The following is a 23721-nucleotide window of genomic DNA, read 5'->3' on the forward strand; positions in this document are numbered from 1 at the left end:
TTTCAACTGTTTCCTTCCTGAATAACCAGCTGGCTGGACTGATATGAAGTTTTTGCAGTACCGCTCATGTTTCTAGCCCTTTGCTACAGTGTAGAACAGAGGTTCTCAAACTGTGGTCCGCAAGCTCCATTCAGGTGGTCCGCGGATAGTTCCCGCTAAAGTGCGTGCCTGGGCGACTGCACACAAGAGAATGAAGGGCCACCCACCTAATGAGTGAAGCTGCGCAGACATGGCTCCACTAATTAAGTGCCTGGACCCTAGAGAAGATGCACATGTAAGGTGAGGTGGTGTCCTTGGGGGGGAGAGAGGGTAGGTGGGAGGGTGTAGTGGGGTGAGAAGAGGGGGTGGGGGGAATTTGGGACATGCAAGGCTGCGGCGGCCAGAGAAAGAGGCGACTTTCCCCAGCTCTACGGCTGCGGCTGCCAGGGAGAGATGGCCCTCCTTCCCAGCCTCAGCTCTGTGGCGGGGAAGATACCCCACTCCTTCCCAGCCTCAGCTCGGGGGCTGCAGTGGGGAGGGAGAGAGGCACATCCATCGCATTAGAAAGATCATTAAGTGGTCCACTAAAACTATCGGCAATTTTCAAGTGGTCCGTGGGGAAAAAAAAAAAGTTGGAGAACCACTGGCATAGAAGATGGATTACAGCTATTGACACACAGAAGCCTCTTCTCTTGCTTCCTTTTTCCCCTTGCCATTGCTCATCACCAAGTGTCCTCAACAACAATAGCCAAGTGTCTTTGGCCTTTATTTGAAACATGAAGGAAAACCCTTTACAGTAGCACTTTGCTATAGTATCTTTTCAGCACATAATTATAGATCAGATAATTTAATGGGGAAAAAAGACAAAGTAAACATTCTTGAACAGAAGGATACCACTTTCAAACCTGCAAAAACCTCTTTATATTCACCACAATTAAACAAAGATATTAAAACTATGGATCAGCTCATCAGTGGGTATAAACAGATGTACATCCATTAAGTGCGAAATTGCTACAAAGTAACATTTTCAAAAGCACCTACGAGATTTAGGAGCCTGTCATGATTACACGGTTAGCTGCTCTTCTATCCCCTTCCTAATATCTGAGTTCTCATGCATGTAGCAGTGCTACATGCTCCAGATGCACTCCACCACGGAGTAGACAGAAGATATTGGATTGTATCACCCATGGGAAGAAGAGTCTGTGCAAGCCCCAAGGTGCAGTGTACTCCACTTGACTTGTTTTACCTTAAACCCCCCACTCCTGTATAATCTCACCTGTTATAAAACAAAAGAATGTACAGTTAAGAAAGAGAGTAATGCAAACAAAATAGTTACTATACAAAACGAAATCATAAAATGCAAAGCTGGACCTACACTTAGTAGTAGTCACCTTTCCTATCTAATAACATAGTCCCTCAAAAGTTCAGTTTTTTGCAGAGCTAGCTGGCTTCACAGGAACCAATTTTTCCATAAAAACATCCCTGCTCACAAGATGTTGCCTCAGTGAAAGGATCTAGAGAACCTCTCCCTCCTCTCTGTTGTAATGAAACACTTTTCTTTTTAATCATAGGCAGGGTAAATCCCTGTTTTCTTGTTAATGGTTTTTAAAACTTTAAGAGGTGTTGATTGTTTAGTCACTTATGGTTTTCCAGCCATAGCCTGATTTAATAATTGAGCCTTGATTGCATCACCCACTAAACAGGGTTGGGCCCCCTTCAAGGCCTCTTGTATATACTCTTCTGAACACCGCTAGTTCCCACACCACAGCCTTGTTCTTTTTGACAAGGAGGCAAAAACAGTCTTGCTGAACCGGGGAAGGACCCCCTCTTCTACCCAGACCTGGGACCAGGTGCAGACTCAATGGCTTCCCAGGCTCATCAGGAGCTTGGGATGGGACAGGTCTTGATCCTGACATTGTACTGAGTTAATGGGGTGAGCTGTCTCCAGGACCCCCTGCTTGTGGTGAATTTACCAGATCCAAGGAAGGCTGCAGATGGGGAGAACATCAGAGGGGGCTGGTAGAAGGCAGGCTTGCAAGGGAATAAGCAGAGGAAGAGAATGTTCAGGGGATGTGCTAGATGGTGCTGGTGTTGAGGATGAGTTTCCAGGACACATGGTCAGGGTTCCTTGAGGGCGTGCAGACAAAGATGAAGGTGAAGTCAACAGGGTTTGAGGTGAAGTGGAGAAGGTGATCACTGAATGAGGTCAGTGACATCCTGGGTGCTCCAAATCACTGCTACTGGAGGGGGGGCGGGAAGGTGGGGAGGGTGACCTGGCGACATGCTGCATAGAAACAGAAACCAGTAGACTGTGTACATGCTTTCATTCAGTGGTGTGGACCTCTACCAGACACCCTACAGTATCCAACCTGAAGGCCCATGCTGGAGTGACTGATGGCTTTCTTCACCTGCTGTTTTGGGTCAGGGAGTGGGAAGGTTGGATGGGGAGTGTTGGACTGGGGTGGAGGGTGGGTGTTCCAGGATTAATGAGAAACAGAATCATGGTGCTGCCTTGGGGCTGTCAGCCCTGTCTGGAGAGTGAGGCAAGTGAAAGTGGACTCTGTGGTTGTACAACGTGGCTAGTGTGATCTGTGATCTATAAAGCACACATGTCTATTCCATGCATTGCCATGTCCTCTTGCATCTGTCCTACTGCTCAAACTTCTGGTGTGGGTTAGGGTTAAAGCTTGTCTTTGCCTGCTTCCTTGGCAGGTCCTGGATTCCTCCCCCCTTCCCTCCCAGGGCATGGGCCCAGTCCCTGACCTCCCCCTAAAGGATGGCCCTAGCAGCCATGCTCATTTCTGAGGCTTACCCCTGTTAAAATGTTGGCATGGGGTGCAGAAATTCAATGAGGGCCTGGATTTCTGGGTCACTAAAATTGCCCCTATGCTGCCCCATGGGTACCCTCTGTCTGCTCCCTCACTCCCATTGAGGCTAATTAGCATTGCAGTGCTGGCCACTTTGGTCCTGTGCTGCATTTTTTATTCATCTGTTCAAGAGTGGCATTTCCCTGTTACCTCATGGAGATGTGTGCCTGTGTGCGCCTCCTGACCCAATCTCCCATCGCAGCCTGGCTATCAGGTCGGGCCGGGCCCCTCCTCAGGTTCAAGGATCTCACTCAGACATAGATGGTTAGGTAGTTTCAAGAGGAGTGATGTCAAGGGTTGGCTGCAAGCCAGTGTCTGTTCAGGCCTATCACATGGTTGCTACTTAGGCACTGTTGAAAAATTTATCCATACTAATTTAAAGCAGCTGAGGATCTGACTGTATTGTCTATGCATTTATACTGTGCTCCTCAGTTGGATATCTGACCTTTTGTCATCCAAAAGCAGCCCAGTATTACACCTGACAATGACAGTGATCTAACTCTCACCCAAAATTTCAAGTTGGCTTGAGGACTTAATCCAGCTGAAGATCAATCTTAAACACTCCAGCAACCAACCAACTGTACAGAGACCTAGAGAAGCTTTTGAATTAATTTTAATTAACTTTTGAGGAGGCAGCTCAAATGAGCAAAGCTTGGTAACTTCTTGCTGTGAAAGTGTCAGTGGGAGAAATGAACACGACTGTGCTACAGAATATTACCAGTCAAACACTATTTCATTTCCTCTGTCACTGGTAGGAATTTGGGCAGATGTCTGGTGTCCTGGATATTGGGACCAAGTTAACAAGCTATCTAAATGCCTTGCTATCCCATCCTTATAATACAGCTATCAGATGGACTGAAATACATTGTTGTAACTGAGAATATGAACTTGCTATTACTCTGACCTGTGACAGCAAGGTTCCATGTGACACATTAATGCCACCTTCTCTTAGCCTTGTGAAAAAGTCTGCATGCAGTCTTTCCCCCAGTGAAGACAATGACAAAATTCCTATTGACTTCAATGGGGCCAGGATTTCATTCTTTGTGTATGGAAAGTGACTTGATTCTGTCTGGTAGTGTGTAGGTCTGAAACTGGGAATCCAAGTGGATCTTTACCAGAGTGATGAGTTTTGTGGTTCCCCTGTACAAGCTACAAGAGGGTTAGCCTAGGATGCAAGTCTGTCAAGAAACACCATTGCTTCTCATACAATCTACATACTGTACTTAGTTTAATGTAAAGAACTTACATTAAAGGCTGTGATTGATTTGTTTAAAAAATTTTCAGAGCTGGATCTGATAAGTTTTTAAACCAAAGACATGAGTCTAAGCAAGTGTACATCAGCTAATAAAAGTTGAAGTATTAAAGGTCTGTAACATCTAAGGCAGGGGTGGCCAAACCATGGCTTGCGAGCCACATACGTCTCTTTTACAGCTAAAGTGCAGCTTGCGGAGCCACTCCCCACCGTCTCCCCCCATTCTCCAACCATCTATACTGGAGCGGGGAGCTTGAGACCTCTGCCAAAGTGATGGTGCAGTAAGGGCTTCTGCCCAGCAGGGAGGTGAGTCTTGGGGCTTCAACCCCATGGGATGTGCCTGCCAAGGCTTGGGGATTCAGCAGGAGCAGGACTGAAGCCCCAAGCCCTGGCAGGTGCTTCCCATGGGGCTGATGCCCTGAGCCCTGGCAGATGTGCCCCAGCTCTCAAACTTCTGAAGATTGTCGTATGTGGCTCAGAGAGTCAGTAAATTTGGCCACTCCTGATCTAGGGGCTGATTCTACTTAGCAGCATTCCTTTAATCTCCAGCATCATTTTAATGGAATAATGGAAGTAGGATAGTCATTGTTAGCTCAAAATGTGTGGTGGCAGAAGGGGAAGATGAGGTTTATCTGTCTAGAAGAGTCTTCAGTAATTTAGAGTGGACTATTTTTCCCGCCTAGAGAAACTGGTGATATGTTGATACTTTGGGCCAAATTCAGCTCTCATATAAACCTGTGAGTTTCAGGGACTTCAGTGCAGCTATGTCTACTTATGTCCCAGGGCTGTGAATGTGGCCCTCTCACATTCCTTTGAGATTTGGAGCCTTTTCCAGAATCATAGATCTCTTGACTGTGAGTTGTATGAAAAATCTTTTTTCCCAGTAATACCTGTGCAACCACGCTTCCTTCTCAGACAACGTTGCCCTATACTGGTGGCAGAAGAGGAAGTGTGGTCAAAGCAGCCAGGAATGCACTGATTTTACACATCCCATGGAAGCTTTAGCTAGTGAGGCTTTGCCCGAACCCCATATTGGGATTTAAGCTACCTACCCAAGGAAGGGTGACCCTACTGGGAAAAGGGCAGCCACCTATATGCCCTCAAATGAATCACTCTGATACACAACAGACAAAGCTGGCCCACTGAAGGATAATTTGTATCTCCTTGCACCAGGAAGAGCTAACCTAGCCCATAATATCAGACAGACTCTCAAAGGCAGCAATGGAAATTGCACCCCTGAACATACTCTAGGATCTTAGAAGAAAAAAAGCATTACAGGGTACAGACAATAGGCACTGGAGATAGAGACCTAGATGAGCTGTGTCATGTAGGAATATAATTTAGGAGCCTAAGATCCATTTTCAAAAGCGAGTTAGACATTTTTGTAACCAACTGGGGTTAGCTTCTAAGTGCCAAGTCACTTTTGAAAATAGGACAGAGGCACCTTTGAAATGTTTGCCCTATAGAAGTTTGTGCATCTTCATGCAATTGACAGCTACATAGTAAAGCACACATTTTGCACAGCCTGTTTTTCCTACACCTGAACTGAGGTTTTGAGTGTTTACATAGGATTTAAGTGGTGCATCAAACTTTGGGCTGGCCTTCTGGCCAACAGGGAAATTCACCTCTATGAGTCTATCTTCCCTATACCGTGCATATCACAGGTCACACAGTCTCTTTCCCTCAGTAAATAGTAGCTGCTAATATTCTTTTTCTAATTATTCTAATTATTCTTTTGGGGGAGGGTGTTGTTCATTTCCAACAAATTCAGCATATTTGTTTAGATTTTAAGACCCAATTTAGTATAGCCTCATTTTTTAACTGTATTGGAGAAGATAGTACAACCTAAATGTCCCTACTTTATTCTCATGTTTATTGCAGAAGCTCTTGCTTCTGTTTTCCCTTATGAGTTTGTTAGTTTTTATGACTACTGAATAGCTGCTTAATTTAGTTTTCTAGGCACTAGCTTTCATTAATATAACATAAATATTATTGATACAGCCACTTCCCATCCTCCATAGTAGTAATTATATCATACTCTCCTTCTCTCTCCAGGTAGATTTTTCTGACTCACTCACTCAGTACTAATTTGACTGTATTTACAACATACAATCTGCTCATAGCCAGGAATGACTGTTAAAATAACCATCTTCAATGTGAGGAGAATGAACAACCTTTATAGAAAGAATACAGTAATGTATCTTAAGTAGAGCTGGGTGATCTATTCATAGAGTAACTGAGTTGATGAATCTGGAATTTTTCTTTTTGCTAATTATTTCCAAACATACTTTAATTATTTTATGATTGTCAATTCCAGATTGTTCAATGAACACTGTACACAAGTATATTTCCAGTTATTCTCCAATTCTTTCACTTTCTTCAACTATTTCCATTTTGTGATCCAATTTTTCATTTAAGTTGCTGCAGAATTTCCTGTCTGTTACAACATAATCTTAGAATGGAATTTAGGTTCAGCATCCCACAGAGTACTTCATAGAATCATAGAATATCAGGGTTGGAAGGGAGCTCAGGAGGTCATCTAGTCCAACTCCCTGCTCAAAGCAGGACCAATCCCCAACTAAATCATCCCAGCCAGGGCTTTGTCAACCCTAACCTTAAAAACCTCTAAGGAAGGAGATTCCACCACCTCCTTAGGTAACCCATTCCAGTGCTTCACCACCCTCCTAGTGAAGAAGTTTTTCCTAATATCAAACCTAAACCTCCCCTTCTGAAACTTGAGACCACTACTCCTTGTTCTGTCATCTGGTACCACTGAGAACAGTCTAGATCCATCCTCTTTGGAACCCCCCTTTCAGGTAGTTGAAAGCAGTTATCAAATCCCCCCTCATTCTTCTCTTCTGTAGACTAAACAATCCCAGTTCACTCAGCCTCTCCTCATAAATCATGTGATCCATCCCACCAACCCCCACCCCCGTCATTTTTGTTGCTCTACGCTGGACTCTTTCCAATTTCTCCACATCCTTCCTCTAGTGTGGGGCCCAAAACTGGACACAGTACTCCAGATGAGCCCTCACCTGTGTCGAATAGAGGGGAATGATCACATACCTTGATCTGCTGGCAATGCCCCTACTTATATAGCCCAAAATGCCATTAGCCTTCTTGGCAACAAGGGCACACGATTAACTCATATCCAGCTTCTCGTCCACTGTAACCCCTAGGTCCTTTTCTGCAGAACTGCTTCCTAGCCATTTGGTCCCTAGTCTGCAACAGTGAATGGGATTCTTCCATCCTAAGTTCAGGACTCTGCACTTGTCCTTGTTCAACCTCATCAGGTTTCTTTTGACCCAATCCTCTAATTTGTCTAGGTCCCTCTATATCCTATCCCTACCCTCCAGCCTATCTACCACTCCTCCCAGTTTAGTGTCATCTGCAAACTTGCAGAGGGTACAATCCACGTCATCCTCCAGATCATTAATGAAGATATTGAACAAAACCAGCCCCAGGACTGACCCTTGGGGCACTCTGCTTGATACCGGCTGCCAACAAGGCATGGAGCTATTGATCACTACTCGTTGAGCCTGATGATCTAGCCAGCTTTCTGTCCACCTTATAGTCCACTCATCCAGCCCATACTTCTTTAACCTGCCAGCAAGAATACTGTGGGAGACCGTGTCAAAAGCTTTGCTAAAGTCAAGGAATAACAAATCCACTGCTTTCCCCTCATCCACAGAGCCAGTTATTTCGTCATAGAAGGCAATTAGGTTAGTCAGGCATGACTTACCCTTGGGGAATCTGACTGTTCCTCATCACTTTCCTCTCCTTTAAGTGCTTCAGAATTGATTCCTTGGCCCTATACATCTAATGTACACCAGATGCATATTTTATATATATCTATATATACACACATACACATATACACATACACATATACACACACGCACACACACACACACAGAGTAAAAGCTGTGTTATCCAGCACTTTATCAACTGGAAAGCTTTAACAACTGACATTTCTGATATCTCCCAATACAAATCTTCAGTCTAGTAACCAGGACTAGTATCAGGGCCGCCCAGAGGGGGGGCAAAGGGGGCAATTTGCCCCGGGCCCCGCAGGGGCCCCCAAGAGAACAGCGGAGGCTCCCGCCTCCGCCCCTCTCCTGGAGCCTTAGCACATCAAGCGGCGTGTCTCAGCCGGGGCCCCTGAGCCCCGCCCCGAGCCGTGTGGGGAGGGGGCAGGGCTGGGAGCTTCGGCCTGAGCTCAGCTCCCTCCGCTGGGCCCGGAGCTCCCAGCCCCGCCCCCTCACCACGCGGCTCTGAGCTCAGGCCCTGCTGGAGACACGCTGCGGCTGTTCAGCCGAGGCACTGAGGCTGCGTGTGAGGAGGGAGCCGGGGGTAAGAGGCTGGGGCCGGGGGGGTTGGCTAAAGGGCAGGGAGCCCTGGAGACAGTCAGGGCAGAGGTTGGGGGAGGGGGCAGGGAATGGGGGGGTTTGGATTGTGGGTGTTCTGGGGGGGGTGGATAGGGTCAGGGCCACCTAGAGGGGGCGGGGCAAGAGGGCACAGGAGCTTCTTCGCTCCCGGTCTCCGCCGGCGGGGGGTCCTTCTGCTCCGGGGCGGAAGGACCCCCCCACTGGTGAATTACCGCCGAAGCGGGACCCGCCGCTGACATGCAGCCCGGTCTTCGGCGGTAATTCGGAGGCGGGGGGCCCTTCCGTTCTGGGACCCACCGTCGAAGTGCCCCGAAGACCCGCGGCGGGGGGGACCCCCGCCACCGAATTACCGCCGAAGACCGGGCTGCACGTCGGCGGCGGGTCCCGCTTCGGCGGTAATTCGGCGGCGGGGGGGCTCCCGCCACGGGTCTTCGGGGCACTTCGGCGGCGGGTCCCGGAACAGAAGGGCCCCCCGCCGCCGAAGACCCCGGGCCCCCGGAATCCTCTGGGCGGCCCTGACTAGTATACGGCCCAGGAGGTTATGCAATTGCACTTTCTGCACTCTACATTTATGCAAAAGAGGCAGAAGACAAGTAAGCAAGCTGATGTAAGGGATTTATTAAAAAAAGCAGCTTCCAGAGTGTGTCATCGGGTCAGTACAGATTCAGCCCAATCTCTGACATCTTCTACATCTACAATGATAAATTGATGTTGATGACCCTGAGGCACTGCCAGATCCTGAAGTTAACCAGAATTTTTGATTAACTGGCAACCCCACCCCCACCCTCAGCAATTCCCCCTAACACGCCAGATAACAGAGCTTTTACAGTATATAACTAATATATATCGTTTACTGTATATATACATACACACACACTATATATATCTATAGCTATATATCTCTGTATATAAATAAATAAAATATGCAGCATCCTACAAGCATTCCTTAAATCTAAACACTGACCACATTGTTATAACTCTCATATCTATTTTGGTAATGCTAACACACAGCTAAGCTGTACTGGTTTCCAATTATGCATTTGACAGTGTTCAGTGAGGCCTAGGGACCTTCATATGTGCTGGCACCTTGTCTGCCAGCGTCACGCCTCTCTTGGTTAATGGAATACCCAACTGAATAAAATATTCAAAATAAAAACTCAGCTCTAGAAGGTGGTCACTAATTATAATACAAAAAAGCTTTTCAAAAAGAGACAATAGACAGTCATGTGAACTGCATAACAGTGACTCAACAGAACAATGGAGCATAAAAGAATTAAAGACATGACATAAAATAAAATCAGAGACCTAGCACTTTATTTCCATTTGATACAATCTAAATGCCAGTGCATTTCTTCTCTGAGAGATCAAATTGCGTTTGCAATGACCAGGAGAATAAAAGTAGCAGGAGAGCAAAGTAACTTTATTAGCCAGAAGAGTCAGATTGATGAGAAATTCTTGCATTATTGTCAATAACTAAGGAAGATCCTGACCTGAGGACACACTCGACTCTCACATGAAGACTTCTATTGTAACTAAAAACTGGATCATAAAAAAAAAAACAAAAAAACCTCTAATAGATATTCAATATGGGTAAACATTCCAGATAGCAGTATCACAATTAGTTACAATGCCATGAGATAATGATTTCCTAAAATATGCTAGTTCTCTTATCAAACCAAATCTTATTACTACTGACCTTACAAACCTGACCAGTCAATCAGCCTGCTCTAATGAAAGGCAGCGTGCTCCAGTGGGTCAGCTTACCTCTATTATATTCACTGCTTTGCATTATATTCGGCTTTATTATATTCAGCAGTAATGCAATGAACCTACAGGCTTGTATCCTGTAAGGCATTGGCTTCAGCAGTTAGCATGAGGCTTGAGGCCTATGAACTTGTTTTGGGGACCTGTAAGTAGAATGTAGGGGGATTTTGGCCATAATGACATCAGCCAACCACAGAACATGAACTGACACCAGCTTCTGGAAGGTTTTGGACGGAACATCCGACCTCAAGAGTGCCATGGCAACAAATTGACGTATATGATAATGAGGTGAAATCATAAATACACTAACCTATAGAAAATGGACACCTTAACATTGGTAAGGGGAGGAAATACAAATAAGGAAGAGGGAGAAACCTCTATTGAATATGCATTAGGCATGGTAACGTCAGTATAACATATAATAAAAGTGGCATCCCAGGGCAGTAGGAGGAGAGATATAGCCCTTGGGAGGGGCCAGAATGATGACCACTGGTGACGATGAGGAAGGTGATGGTGATGAGGAAGATAATGGCTAACATTTCAGGTTGTTCTGGAAGGGATGGTGTGAGTATGGATGTTCAGATGTAGTATCTGTATTATCTCTATCTTACTGAGTTGGAGTGTGTGGGACTTTGCTAGATGTAATATAAATTATTTATTTGTAAATATAAAAGAGTTCCTATAGTGTGAGTGTTGCACCTGTGCACGTCAGGGTTCCCAACGATATAATAATTTTAATCATACTGGGCCTGATCTTGGGACAAGAACCAGTCAACCCTCAAAGTGATAACTGGGGATTTTTATTCAGAATCTATAGATCAGGCTACAACCTCTCTGTGCCTCTGTTTCCCCTCCCACCTCTTGTCTATTTATAAGGTAAGGTCTTCAGGGGAAGGACTGCCTCCAACTATGTGTTTGTACTAGTTTGTAACTAGCACAATGCCCAGCTGAGACTGGGGCCTCAAGGTGTTACCATAATATAAATGGTTAAGAACAATGGGCCTGATTCAAAGTTCACTGAAGTCAATGGAAAGACTCCACTAACTTCAGTTGGATTTGGATCAGGATCGACATTTTGTGATATGGATGTAGCTACATAAAGAAATAAGCAGCATGGAAGTTTTAATAAGTTAATAATAATAATATGAATCATCTCAACTGGATTCCAAGAGGTTCTACCATTAGCCAATCTAAAGGCTAATTCAGACTCACACTCATCAATCAAGAGGAAGCTGATATAGGTAAATATTTAACTCTGAGGGTACGTCTACACTACGGGACTATTCCGAATTTGCATAAACCGGTTTTGTAAAACAGATTTTATAAAATCGAGTGCGCGCGGCCACACTAAACACATTAAATCGGTGGTGTGCGTCCATGGTCCGAGGCTAGCGTCGATTTCTGGAGCGTTGCACTGTGGGTAGCTATCCCGAAGCTATCCCATAGTTCCCGCAGCCTCCCCCGCCCCTTGGCATTTCCGGGTTGAGATCCCAGTGCCTGATGGGGCAAAAATCATTGTCGCGGGTGGTTCTGGGTACAGCCTCACCCCTCCCTCCCTCCCTGACAGCGGCAGACAACCGTTTCACGCCTTTTTTGCTTTGCTTGGTGAACCGTGCAGACGCCATAGCACAGCAAGCATGGACCCTGCTCAGCTCCATACCGCAATCGTGGATGTTTTAAACACCTCGCGCACTCTCGTGCAGTATATGCTGAACCAGGACCTTCGAACCGAGGCGAGTAAGAGGCGGATACGGCAGCGCCGGCGATGACAGTGATGAGGACGTGGACACAGAATTCTCTCAAACCGCGGGCCCCTGCGCTTTGGAGATCCTGATGGTAATGGGGCAGATTCTATCCATTGAACGCCGATTTTGGGCCCGGAAACAAGCACTGACTGGTGGGACCGCATTGTGTTGCAGGTGTGGGACGATTTCCAGTGGCTGCGAAACTTTCGCATGCGTAAGGGCACTTTCATGGAACTTTGTGACTTGCTTGCCCCTGCCCTGAAACGCCATAATACCAAGATGAGAGCAGCCCTCACAGTAGAGAAGCGAGTGGCGATAGCCCTGTGGAAGCTTGCAACGCCAGACAGCTACCGGTCAGTCGGGAATCAATTTGGAGTTGGAAAATCTACTGTGGGGGCTGCTGTGATGCAAGTAGCCAAAGCAATCACTAAGCTGCTGCTACAAAAGGTTGTGACTCTGGGAAACGTGCAGGCCATAGTGGATGGCTTTGCTGCAATGGGATTCCCTAACTGTGGGGGGGCGATAGATGGAACCCATATCCCTATCTTGGCACCGCAGCACCAGGGCACCCAGTACGTAAACCGGAAGGGGTACTTTTCAATGGTGCTGCAAGCACTGGTGGATCACAAGGGACGTTTCACAAACATCCACGTGGGATGGCCAGGGAGGGTTCATGACGCTCGCGTCTTCAGAAGCAGTACTCTGTTTAAACAGCTGCAGCAAGGGACTTACTTCCCAGACCAAAAAATAACAGTTGGGGATGTTGAAATGCCGGTCGTTATCCTGGGGGACCCAGCCTACCCCTTGATGCCATGGCTCATGAAGCCATACACAGGCAGCCTGGACAGTGGTCAGGATCTGTTCAATTACAGGCTGAGCAAGTGCAGAATGGTGGTGGAATGTGCATTTGGCCGTTTAAAGGCTCGCTGGCGCACATTACTGACTCGCTCAGACCTCAGCCAAACCAATGTCCCCTATGTTATTGCTGCTTGCTGTATTCTCCATAATCTCTGTGAGAGTAAGGGGGAGACCTTTATGGCGGGGTGGGAGGCTGAGGCAAATCACCTGGCTGCTGATTACGCGCAGCCAGACACCAGGGAGATTAGAAGAGCACACCAGGAAGCGGTGCGCATCAGAGAAGCTTTGAAAACGAGCTTCATCAATGGCCTGGGTACAGTGTGACTGCTGTGTTTGTTGATGAACACCCAACCCCCTTGATTGACTCAGTCCCTGTAAGCAACTCCCCCTCCCCCTTCGAGTACCGCTTACTTATGCAAATCAAGTCACTTATATTTAAAAAGCATGAATTCGTTATTGATTCATTATCAAAAGAGGGAGAGAAGTCAGGGTGTGCTGTGGGAGGAGGACAGGAGGGATGGAGAAGGCCATTAAAAAAAAATTCAGAGTAACGGCATCCTTCTGGTTGGGCTGTCCACGGGGGTGGAGTGGGCGGGTGCACGGAGCCTCCCCCCACGCGTTCTTACACGTCTGGGTGAGGAGGCTAAGGAACATGATAAGGGGGGAGGGTGGTTATACAGGGGCTGCAGTGGCACTCTGTGATCCTGCTGCCGTTCCTGAAGCTCCACAAGACGCCGGAGCATGTCAGTTTGATCACGCAGCAGCCCCAGAGTTGCATCCCACCACCGCTGATCTTCCTGCCGCCACCACTGATTTTCCTGCCGGTCTTCCTGTCGCCACCTCTCATCTCGGTTGTCCCTCCTGTCCTCACGTTCACTGGCCTCTTTCCTGTAATTTGAAACCACGTCCTTCCACTCATTCAGATGAGCTCTTTCATTGCGTGTAACTTCCATAATATCCGAGAACATCTCATCTCGCGTCTTCTTTTTCCTCCGCCTTATCTGTGCTAGCCTTTGGGATGGAGGAGGGACGCTTGAAAAATTTGCAGCTGCATGAGGGAGATAAATATTTAGAAAGATACATTTTACAGAACAATGGTTATACTGTTTCACAGTGAACATCACTATTCACCTAGCACATGTGATTTCCCTACAAGGTCGCATTTTTCATCTTAATAGTGACCGCTTGCAGCTCTGGGTTTACAGATCTCACAGACACATCAGGTCCAGGCATCAGAATTCAGCTTGCATGCGGCCATGGTAAGCCACTGTCTCAGTGATTTACCCTCCCCCCCAACGCATGGCTAATACCACGCTAGCTCCTGCTAATCAACAACCTTCCCCTCCCCACCCACCGGTGACCAAACAGAAAAGATCATCGGCATTTCACTCCTCCTCCTCCCCGCTTCGCTACGTGCAGGAAAGTGTCTTTTTTAAGCTGCTGCATTCCACGAAACCAGTAGAAAAATGGCCACCCCCCTTACTTAAATTCCTGATTTTTAACCAGGTTATCCTGAACGATATCACTTTGCTGAGGATAACAGAACAAGATAAAGAGCGGATGCTTCTTGAATGCCAGCAGTCACCGGGACCATACGCTGCGATGCTTTGCCACGCAATGATACCTGATTACTTGCTACATGCATGGCATGGTAAAGTGTCCTACCATGGTGGGCGGAACAAGGATGCCTTGCCCAGAAACCTTCTGCAAAGGCTTCTGGAGTACCTACAGGAGCGCTTCATCGAGATGTCCCTGGAGGATTTCCTCTCAATCACCGGACATGTTAACAAACTTTTCTAAGTAACTATACTGTCTGCGAATGCATCCCAAGTCCTCTGGGCAAATCAATCATTAAAAAAGGCTTGCTTAAAAAACACTGTTTGCTATTTGCAAAGGTACACTCACCAGAGCTCCCTTCCAGGGCGTCATTCTCTGGAATAGTTGCTTGTGAGGGCTGGGAGCAGGGTAATTCCGTCAGGGTGATAAAAAGCTCCTGGCTGCTGGGGTTCACGGAGTGCTGTGTGCTCTCTGCGAGGTCTTCCTCTTCTTCTTCCTCTTCATCTTCACCGTCTGCATAATCATCAGACATGGCAGAGATTACAACCCCACCTCGGAATCCACGGTCAGGGGTGGGGTACTTGTGGCGCAGCCCCCTAAAATTGCGTGCAGCTCAGCATAGAAGCGGCATGTTTTTCGACCTGCCCCGGACCTTCCGTTTGCTTCTTTGGTTTTCTGGTAGGCTTGTCTGAGCTCCTTAACTTTCACTCTGCACTGCACGGAGTCCCTGCTGTGGCCTTTATCCGTCATCGCCTTAGAAATTCTTTCAAATACTTTTTCATTTCGTCTTTTGGAACGCAGTTCTGTTAGCACTGAATCATCTCCCCATATAGCGATCAGATCCATTACCTCCTGAGCGGTCCATGCTGGGGCTCTTTTTCGATTCTCAGGAGACAGCATTGTTAACTGTGCTGATGAGCTGTGCGTGGTCACCTGTGATGATGAGCTCGCCACACTGTCGAAGCAGGAAATGAATTTCAAAAGTTCGCGGGGCTTTTCCTGTCTACCTGGCCAGTGCATCCGAGTTGAGAATGCTGTCCAGAGCGGTCAGTGGTGCACTGTGGGATAGCTCCCGGAGGCCAATACCGTCGATTGCGGCCACACTAACCCTATTCCGATATGTTAATACCGATATTAGCGCTACTCCTCTCGTCGGGCAGGAGTACAGAAACTGATTTAAAGAGCCATTAAAATCGATATAAGGTGCCTCCTAGTGTGGACGGTTGTGGCGTTAAATCGGTTTTACGCTCCTAAAACCGATTTAAACGCCTAGTGTAGACCAGGCCTGTGATGGTAAATTGTTTCCATTCCATTGTTTGTGCATAGCCTCTGTAAAAAGAGTTAATACTGCATCTGTTTTTATTTTTGCAAGTGATCAGTTTTGCAGAAATTTTAAAAGTCTGAACATAAACCAAGAAAAAATAACTTTATAAATAATTTCTACTTGAAAAACATGAGGGTCCTCCTGACTTGTCACTCACTTGAACCTTTTGTCAACATATCCATCGGTGCAAAATGGATGTAAAAATACCTTAGACCAGAATAAGAAGGTTTTGCTCTCACTGTGCCCAGGATCATGGGGATGGTAAGCACAACTGTCAATTTTAAGGGGGTTGTTTTGATTATTTTTTTTAAACTGGAAACCCAGACAGTGAAATGGAATGGTTATCGACATCTCTAGTGAATAAGTGATTTGTGAGTCAAAAGAGCTGAATGGTAGAAGGAGTCAATGGATAATACTAAGAAAGGTCATGAAGCACAGCTCGATAATTATCATGAGCCACACACTCCCAACATTGATTCTAGTGTAATTGATTCTGGAGAAACATGATGCTCTATACAATGCAACTTTCAATACGGCCATAAAAGAGGATTTAAAATGTGTGCATATAAACTGTTCACATGCTTCCTTGTAATAATCTAAGAGGTGAATATCTTAGTAAATTCTGCCAAGAATTCTCAGAGAGATAAGATGGGTGAGGTAATATCTTTTATTGGACCAACTTCTGTGGGTGAAAGAGACAAACTTTTGAGTTAGCTTCTCTTTCTCCAACAGAAGTTGGTGCAACAAAAAATATTACCTCATCCACCTTATCTCTCATATCCTGGGACCAACATGGCTACAATAAACACCACAAACAATAGTTCTCATTTATAATAGAGTACTATTTATCATTTATAATAGAATACTCGTACTCAAGTGACAGGTTTCAGTACTCCCTTCTCTGCAAGCTTATACGAATGAAGTTGAAGGAAGACTTTGAGAAATTTCTAACCAAAAAAGCTCCTAAAGATCATAAAAGTCTCAAAAAATGCAAACGGGAACTGGTGTTATACAGGTCATCGTTATCGGCTTTGAAGAACAGGGACGGAGAATCAGTAACCGATCAAACAGAGATGGTGACAATCTGCAGGGATTTCTATACCCAGCTGTTTGCATCCCATATAGACGTCCCAATGCCATCACTTTAACAAACCGATGAACACATACTCCTGGTTCTCATTAGCGAAGCCCACCATGCAGTCCATCAAATGAAAGAGGGGAAGGCTCCAGGTAAGGACGGTCTGACTGCAGAAGTGCTTAAGGCGGGAGGTCAGGAACTTTGGAAAGCTCTTGCCCAAAGGTTCAGCCATTACCTGGAAATCCAGAACATATCATCCAGTTGGAAAGAGTCCAATACCATCCTGTTGCATAAGAAAGTGCTTTAGATTTTCTCGATCGCCTATCACCCGATCTGCCTGCTTTTGCATATTTAGAAATTGTTCACTAAAATAATAACAAATCAACTATCACAAAAACTGAATGAACAGCAGCCTAGACAGCGGGCTGGCTTTCGAAGGAATTATAGCACAATAGACCACCTCTTCACTCTAAGCCAACTACTAGAGCCTTTGCGAGAATATAAGTTCCCTTTGTGCATTGCCTTCATGGACTATGAGAAGGCGTTCGACAGCGTAGAGACTAATGCCGTTCTTGAAGCTCTTTCAGAACAAGGCATAAGTGCAAAATATATCACATTACTAAAGGAAGCAAACTCTGTCTGCAACACGGACATATCGCTGTTTGATACTCCTCTCCGAAACCCCATCGAGAAAGGTGTGAAACAAGGAGATACAGTTTCACCAAAATTATTCAGAGCCTTGAATTGGTTTTTCGATGAGCAAACTTGAAAGGTGGGATTAATATCAACAGCGAGTGGCTAAACTATCTCAGGTTCGCAGATGATATAGTGCTGATAGCCGAAAATACAGCCCAGCTTGAGAGAATGCTTAAAGAACCGAACGTGAAAAGTAGTCAAGTCAGATTAAAAATGAATCGGTCAAAAACAAAATACATGAGATCAGATGTTCTGCCAAGAACCCAATTAACTCTTGGAGGAGAGCAGATCCAAGAGGTTGCTATATACATTTATTTGGGCCAGGAAGTCAACATGAACCACGATCAGAAAGGTGAACTGTCATGCAGAAAAAAAGCTGGATGGGGTGCATTCAATGACATCAAGGACATCCTCCAAGGAAAGATCAGCAAAACAACTCGTGTGAATCTTTTCAACTCGACCGTGCTTCCAGTGATATTATATGGCAGCGAAACATGGGCACTGACAAAGATTGCACAGCAACTGTCTGTCACACAGAGGGCGATAGAACGAACATTTTGGGGCATTTTGCTCCGCGATCACATCCCCAACAAAATAATTAGGGATCAGACTGGAGTGTGAGACGTTGTTGTTGAAAGCAGGCTCAGCAAAATGCGGTGGACAGGACATGTGGCCCGACTCGGCAACAACAGATGGACCGCAGCTATATCCAAGTGGTATCCATGAGAACAGAAACGGCCACGTGGTCAGCCTCCAAAGAGGTGGAATGATTTCCTAACAAGGAGATATGGACAAGCATAGTGAAGGATGGCCAGAGCGAGAGAGGATTGGAAGATGTGTTGTGATCGGCTCAGTCTCAACTGATGAAGGACCGACAGTCTACGCAGTAATTATCAAATAATTCAGCATTTGATTCTGCCAACGTTACTTGCCTTAGATTTTCTACATAAGCTCCAATTCAGCAAATTATTAAAACATGTTCTTAAATCCATCTTCAGCAAAGCACTTAACCACATGCTTAGCCTTAAGCAGGTCAATGGGAAATAAGCATGTGCTTAAGTGCTTACTGAATAGGGATGGACTTCTGAGTCAGAGCCATAGTAGGGTATGACAGAGTGAATAAAGTGTGCTTTGCAGAATCTGGCCCATAATTAGCTACGTTAAAACATTTTTTAAAATTCCCATATCCAAAAAACCCCACATTAGATAAATAACAGTCCAGCTGCCTGAAGATGTAGAATTTATAAAAACAGCCATAGTATTCTATGTTAGGAGAAGGTCAGTTATTTATGTGATCAGTTTTTTAAGACATCAATAAAGCTACTGTAACTTGTTCCTCCCTCCTGAGGCTCCTAAATCCAAATATGAGCTCTGTGGAAATTAGTCTTAACTTTCTCTTGTATAAAATAGCCAACCTTTCTCTAATATGGCTGTACACACAGACACCACTCTTTTACAAGGCTTGTCTGCACATTTCTTATACATATGAAACTTTTATTAGATTGTCTTTGGGAATAAAAGAATTAATGTATAATTGCATTGACATCCCAATAGCAACAAAAAAGATGGAAGCAGCGGGACATAATCAGTTACCAGGCAGAACCCATTCAGTTCCATCAATGGAATAGATTTATCTCAGAGCATTTTATTTAACATGAAGATCAAACAACCTGCTGATATGGTGTGACGTGTGGCTATTGGAACTTTCCTGAGGTCAGAATGAAACCGCCTATGGTGCCCCAGTGACAGTTCCTGGGACCACAGAGCTGCCGCCTCCCAGTGTTGTAGTACTAAATTTGGTAGTTCTGGAGTCCCTCCTTTCCCCCACTCATCCCTCTTCTACCCCACCCACCCTCTCCCCACCTCATACCTACCCCTCACCTCTCCCCCACCCACCCTCTCCCCTCCACTACCCATCTCACACCTACTCCTGCCCTGCCTCTCCTCCGCCCATCTTTTCCCCTACTCACACCTGCCCCCTACCCTTCCTCTCTGCCCCCTCTTCCCCCTTGTCCCTCCTCACAGCTGCCCCACACACTCCATTCTATACCCCCCTAGGCACAGGTGGCTGGAGAAAACTGTCAGACTCTGCTCTCCAGAGTGTGTGTGCGCACACCCACCTATGCAACAGCAGCGGCTCCTGTCCCCTGGGTCTGAGCCCAGCTCCCCACCCCAGCCCAGATTTGCTGTGACAGGCTCCTCTGAATGTGGGCTTATTGGACAGGTGGGAAAGGGTTGGGGTTTATTTGGGGATGGGGTATCTGAGATTGGATGGATTTAAACAGGAGCTGGGAGTTTGGTGGAGGTTGAAGAAAGGTGGGTGGGAGCTGTGGGAGGAGTTGTGGGGGTTGGGTAAGAGGCTGGGAGCACAGGCAGCTGTGTAGCGGTGCTGGTAGCCACAGCTGGCACTGGATGAGTCTGGTTCCCTCCTCCACCATCCCATCCTCCTCTGTCTCACTCCCTCCCTCGCTGGCACCAGCCCCAGTTCTGCTCAGTAGCACCAGGGAGGGACAGACCAGGGAGAAGAATGACTCACTGGGTGCTGTTGCACTTAGGCTGGAATGTTCCCACAGCACCATGTCGGGTCCCTTGGAAACTCCAGGCTTGCCCAGCTGCTGAGCGGTGCATGCAGATGGCAGGCGACTCTGATTTCAAGCCCCACTTAGCCCTACCTACAGGCTGCTTGTGCCCCTCAGACCTCTCCCACCTACAGCATCTCCAAAATGGACGCTTCAGGGATGAAAGTGAGCCTCAGAGGGAACTAGTGGGAGAGGGAGGAAATTTTCAGCAATAAACCCGTTTATATAGAAATCTGTTACCCTTGGCAGCTGCCCAGCTTGCCTATGCCTAGAGCAGCACCTGGTAACCACCAGACTATTGGGTATTCTGGGATGCATTTCAGTCTCTTCTGTTGAAGCTGTCCCACTTTGAATAAATCTTCATTGGAACTGGGACTGAAACCCAGGTGTCCCCCCTCCCCCATCCCAGATAAATGCCCTAACCAATGGGTGACAGAGTGAGAATGACTCTTCCTTGGGACCCATGACTATTCCTGTATTTATATAAAGTGGAACAGCTTCAACAGGAGAGACTGTCTTCAAGCATGCCTTACACATGCAAGCTTTCAGTAAGCCTCTGTGAGACCTCTTTGCTCTCACACTGTTTCAAAGGGGATTTTATAAGCAGAGTTCCTGTAAAATCAGGCTATATAGTAATAACCTAGGCTATACCGCTCTTCAGTAATAATAACCCGTGTGTTATTTTGATCACCATAAGACATACATAAATGAAATAAAACTACGCATTAAATTGCTAAAGAACATAATTAAAAGATCTGATGTACTGGACATAGAGTTCAAAGTATTTCCCTAATACAAACAGTATCAAGCGTCCCATGAGGCAAAATGTCATGAAAAAAATCAGGAAAATTTTGATAATTGTGATAAATTCTCTTATATTTTGACACTTTGTTATTATTTTATATTTGGTAGCAGAGCTAATACATCTGCATAGAAAGACTAAGCAACTATGGCTCAGTGTCGTCATGACAATATACAAGATTCCTTATCAAATTCCGGGTGGGAGCTGTTGTGCTCTTTTTCTAATTTGGAATTAAATCACCACACTGAGTCACCTTTACTTAGAAACGGTATTAATTATTTTTAAGTTTTCAGGAGTTATGGTACCAAACTGTAATCATGCCAAAGGCATCCAATGAATTCTTAAAATGTAAGGATCACAGCTGTCCAATCAAAACACAGCACATGAAAAACATTCTTGATTTGATTTTGCAAATTGATTCATTGTTTTAACTAAAGGCATTTCACAAAATAACTGATGAGAAAACACTTCCTGGCATCTACTGAGTAGTGACAGGAGAGGTCAAAAACCTCAAAGCACCTTGGGAGAAGGCAAGATGAAGAAGAGGCCTTGATGATCTGACCACAAGCTGCCTGTTTAGTTTTCAGAGTCTATCATGCTGACTGCAGAATCACCTTGCCAGAGGCTGGGACTTTTCTGTTGTGATGCAAGAATAAGAAGTTAGAAGATGGAGTTTGTGACATAGGTGCCTCTTCGTGGGTCTTATAATCTAAATAAAATAAGGTTGCAGTGCTAGTGATAAGTACTTTTGAGATTTTGCTATTTTTAACCACACAAACCTACCCAATAACAAAGTACTTACCACAAGGAAGGTTTTAGTGTAATGGTAGCCAGGTCAGCAAACAGCTGTCTGGCTTCAGAGTCATTGAAAGTCATGGAAGATAGTGGCTATTTTGAAAAAGAGTGAAAGTTTGCGAGACTGCTATAGGAGCTCATGATAGTCTATAAAAACACTCATCACGAGGTTTGGCAACTCTGGATCAATTAAGTTTCATCAGTGAACTGAAAGCAGAATTTGCCCCCATATATTTTTTAAACAGTTCCATTAGCCATTTTACTAATAATACCCTAGACCACTAAAACGTAATTATTTAAAAAAAACTAAGTGGCTTCAAATCTTTTATATATTTGTTTCTCTGGTTCATTCGGAGAAGAGAGACTTGTTAGTTTCACTATCATGGAAGGTTAGTTTCTCTTTCTGACTCCCATGAGCTGTTACATTTGGGTTACAAACAGTTCAGTGCAATGTTTGAAAACAATTTTTTGTTTTGAAATTAATATATAATTCAATCCAGAGGACATTTCTATTTATATTAGGTTTTCTGAAACTCCCCCTCCCCTCCAACAGAACCTAAATTTGAGGCTCAAGTTATCTGACAGTACTCCTTTCAAGAATGTACTGAAAAGTCTTCATAGGAACTTTGATTGTAGGTTCAAAATGCATACAGACAGAGGGTTCTGATGCATTAGTTTTGTTCTGTGTTTTGCAACTGTATATGGAACAAGATCTGAATACATGCTTTAGTGTTGAACAAATGGAAGGTGACACACTGTTGGAAGGTGTGGTCTCATTTAGTCAGTTTATACTGCATTTTTGCAGCACCACATTTGACTTTTTATGGGTTCCTGTGGTTGTCAATTTCAGTCCTGCTGTCAGCAAGAGTAATTGCTTTGTGCAGAAAGACATTTTTAAAAGTTTAACTTTGTCTTCTTGTTCTGTTAGTACCTACAGACCAACTTTATGAGGATATAAGCCTACCCTATGCTTATAACAACCAAAACAGCTTGTTGACAAAACAGACCAAGATCAGCCGTGCTACTCCAAGAAACTATAATAAAGGGAAGGAGGGCTTCTTTGGAGACAATGCATTTTCTACTTCTTTTCGTTCATAGTATTTCCTATTGTTGAAACTGGAAATGTTGATTGCATTTTTCTGTCATAAAAAATGGGCTTGATTGGAAGTTGTGCTGAGTCTGCTACAGGCCCAGACCATGACAACCCACATTGGAGGTTCTGCGGAAGAAATCTCCATAAGAAACTCTTCACAATGAGACCTACTCATGGGGGCAAGGAGGTCTGCCCCAACCTTTGGAAGTCAGTAGGATAGATTCCTTGAGATCACTGTAGACATGGGGGATCATTATGAATCTTGGATCATCCACATAAAGCCCCTGAGCCTCCACACCACCTTGTCACCCAGTGGGGACTCTAATTTTCTGCTGGCATAGCTCCATTACATTTGCATTACTACCTGGCCATTCCCAAAGCAGCCCCACCCTCTCGAACCATGCCACAGGAGAGCCCCCACCTCCCAAGATTGTATCGCTCTTCCCAAGGAATTTCCCAAGGCAGTGGTTCTTCAGTCCCACCTGTTCCCCATCCTGTCCAGGCATCACCCTTTCCTGTGTAACTTTGAGACTAATGGAGAGGCCTTCACAGGGTCTAGTGCAAGGATGATGCTGTGGAGGCAACTGAGCTCACTCCAGTGCTGGAATGGGAGTAGATTCATGTGCAGAGCTAGAAGACATGATCTGAGCCACCATTTTCAGACACGTCTGTCTCACAGGAAGATTGAAAGCAGAAGGCGGTTGTGAGTCCTGGGAATGGTTTCAGGTGAATGTAAATAATGGTTGGTGCTCTCCAGACCTCTTTGTCCCTGTGTATTGTTGGAAGCAGTAGGACTGCTCACATAGGACCCAATCTTGTGAGGTATGCCCTGAAAGGCTGAGGGAACCTTTCAGCACCTTCAACTCCTGCTGGAAGCCAAAAGGCCTCTGTCACCTTTGGAGAAAGTGCTCAGCATCTTGGAGGATCACGCTCATACAGAGCAA

At 45.5% G+C, this 23721-nt stretch overlaps 2 long non-coding RNA genes across 2 annotated transcripts; one reads left to right on the forward strand and one right to left on the reverse strand.

Moving 5' to 3' along the window:
- Nucleotides 1-881: 881 nt before the first annotated feature.
- Nucleotides 882-10528, reverse strand: LOC120398817. Its single transcript, XR_005594723.1, has 2 exons — nt 10251-10528; nt 882-1255 (listed from the first exon to the last, which is right to left on the reverse strand). It is a non-coding gene; the product is annotated as an uncharacterized LOC120398817 (long non-coding RNA).
- On the forward strand, nt 10464-22756 carry LOC120398818. The gene is made up of 2 exons (XR_005594724.1): nt 10464-10587; nt 22613-22756. It is a non-coding gene; the product is annotated as an uncharacterized LOC120398818 (long non-coding RNA).
- The last annotated feature ends 965 nt before the right edge of the window (nt 22757-23721 follow it).

This window comes from Mauremys reevesii, linkage group 2 (assembly GCF_016161935.1).
Source record: "Mauremys reevesii isolate NIE-2019 linkage group 2, ASM1616193v1, whole genome shotgun sequence".
In the NCBI taxonomy this organism is placed as follows: Eukaryota; Metazoa; Chordata; order Testudines; family Geoemydidae; genus Mauremys; species Mauremys reevesii.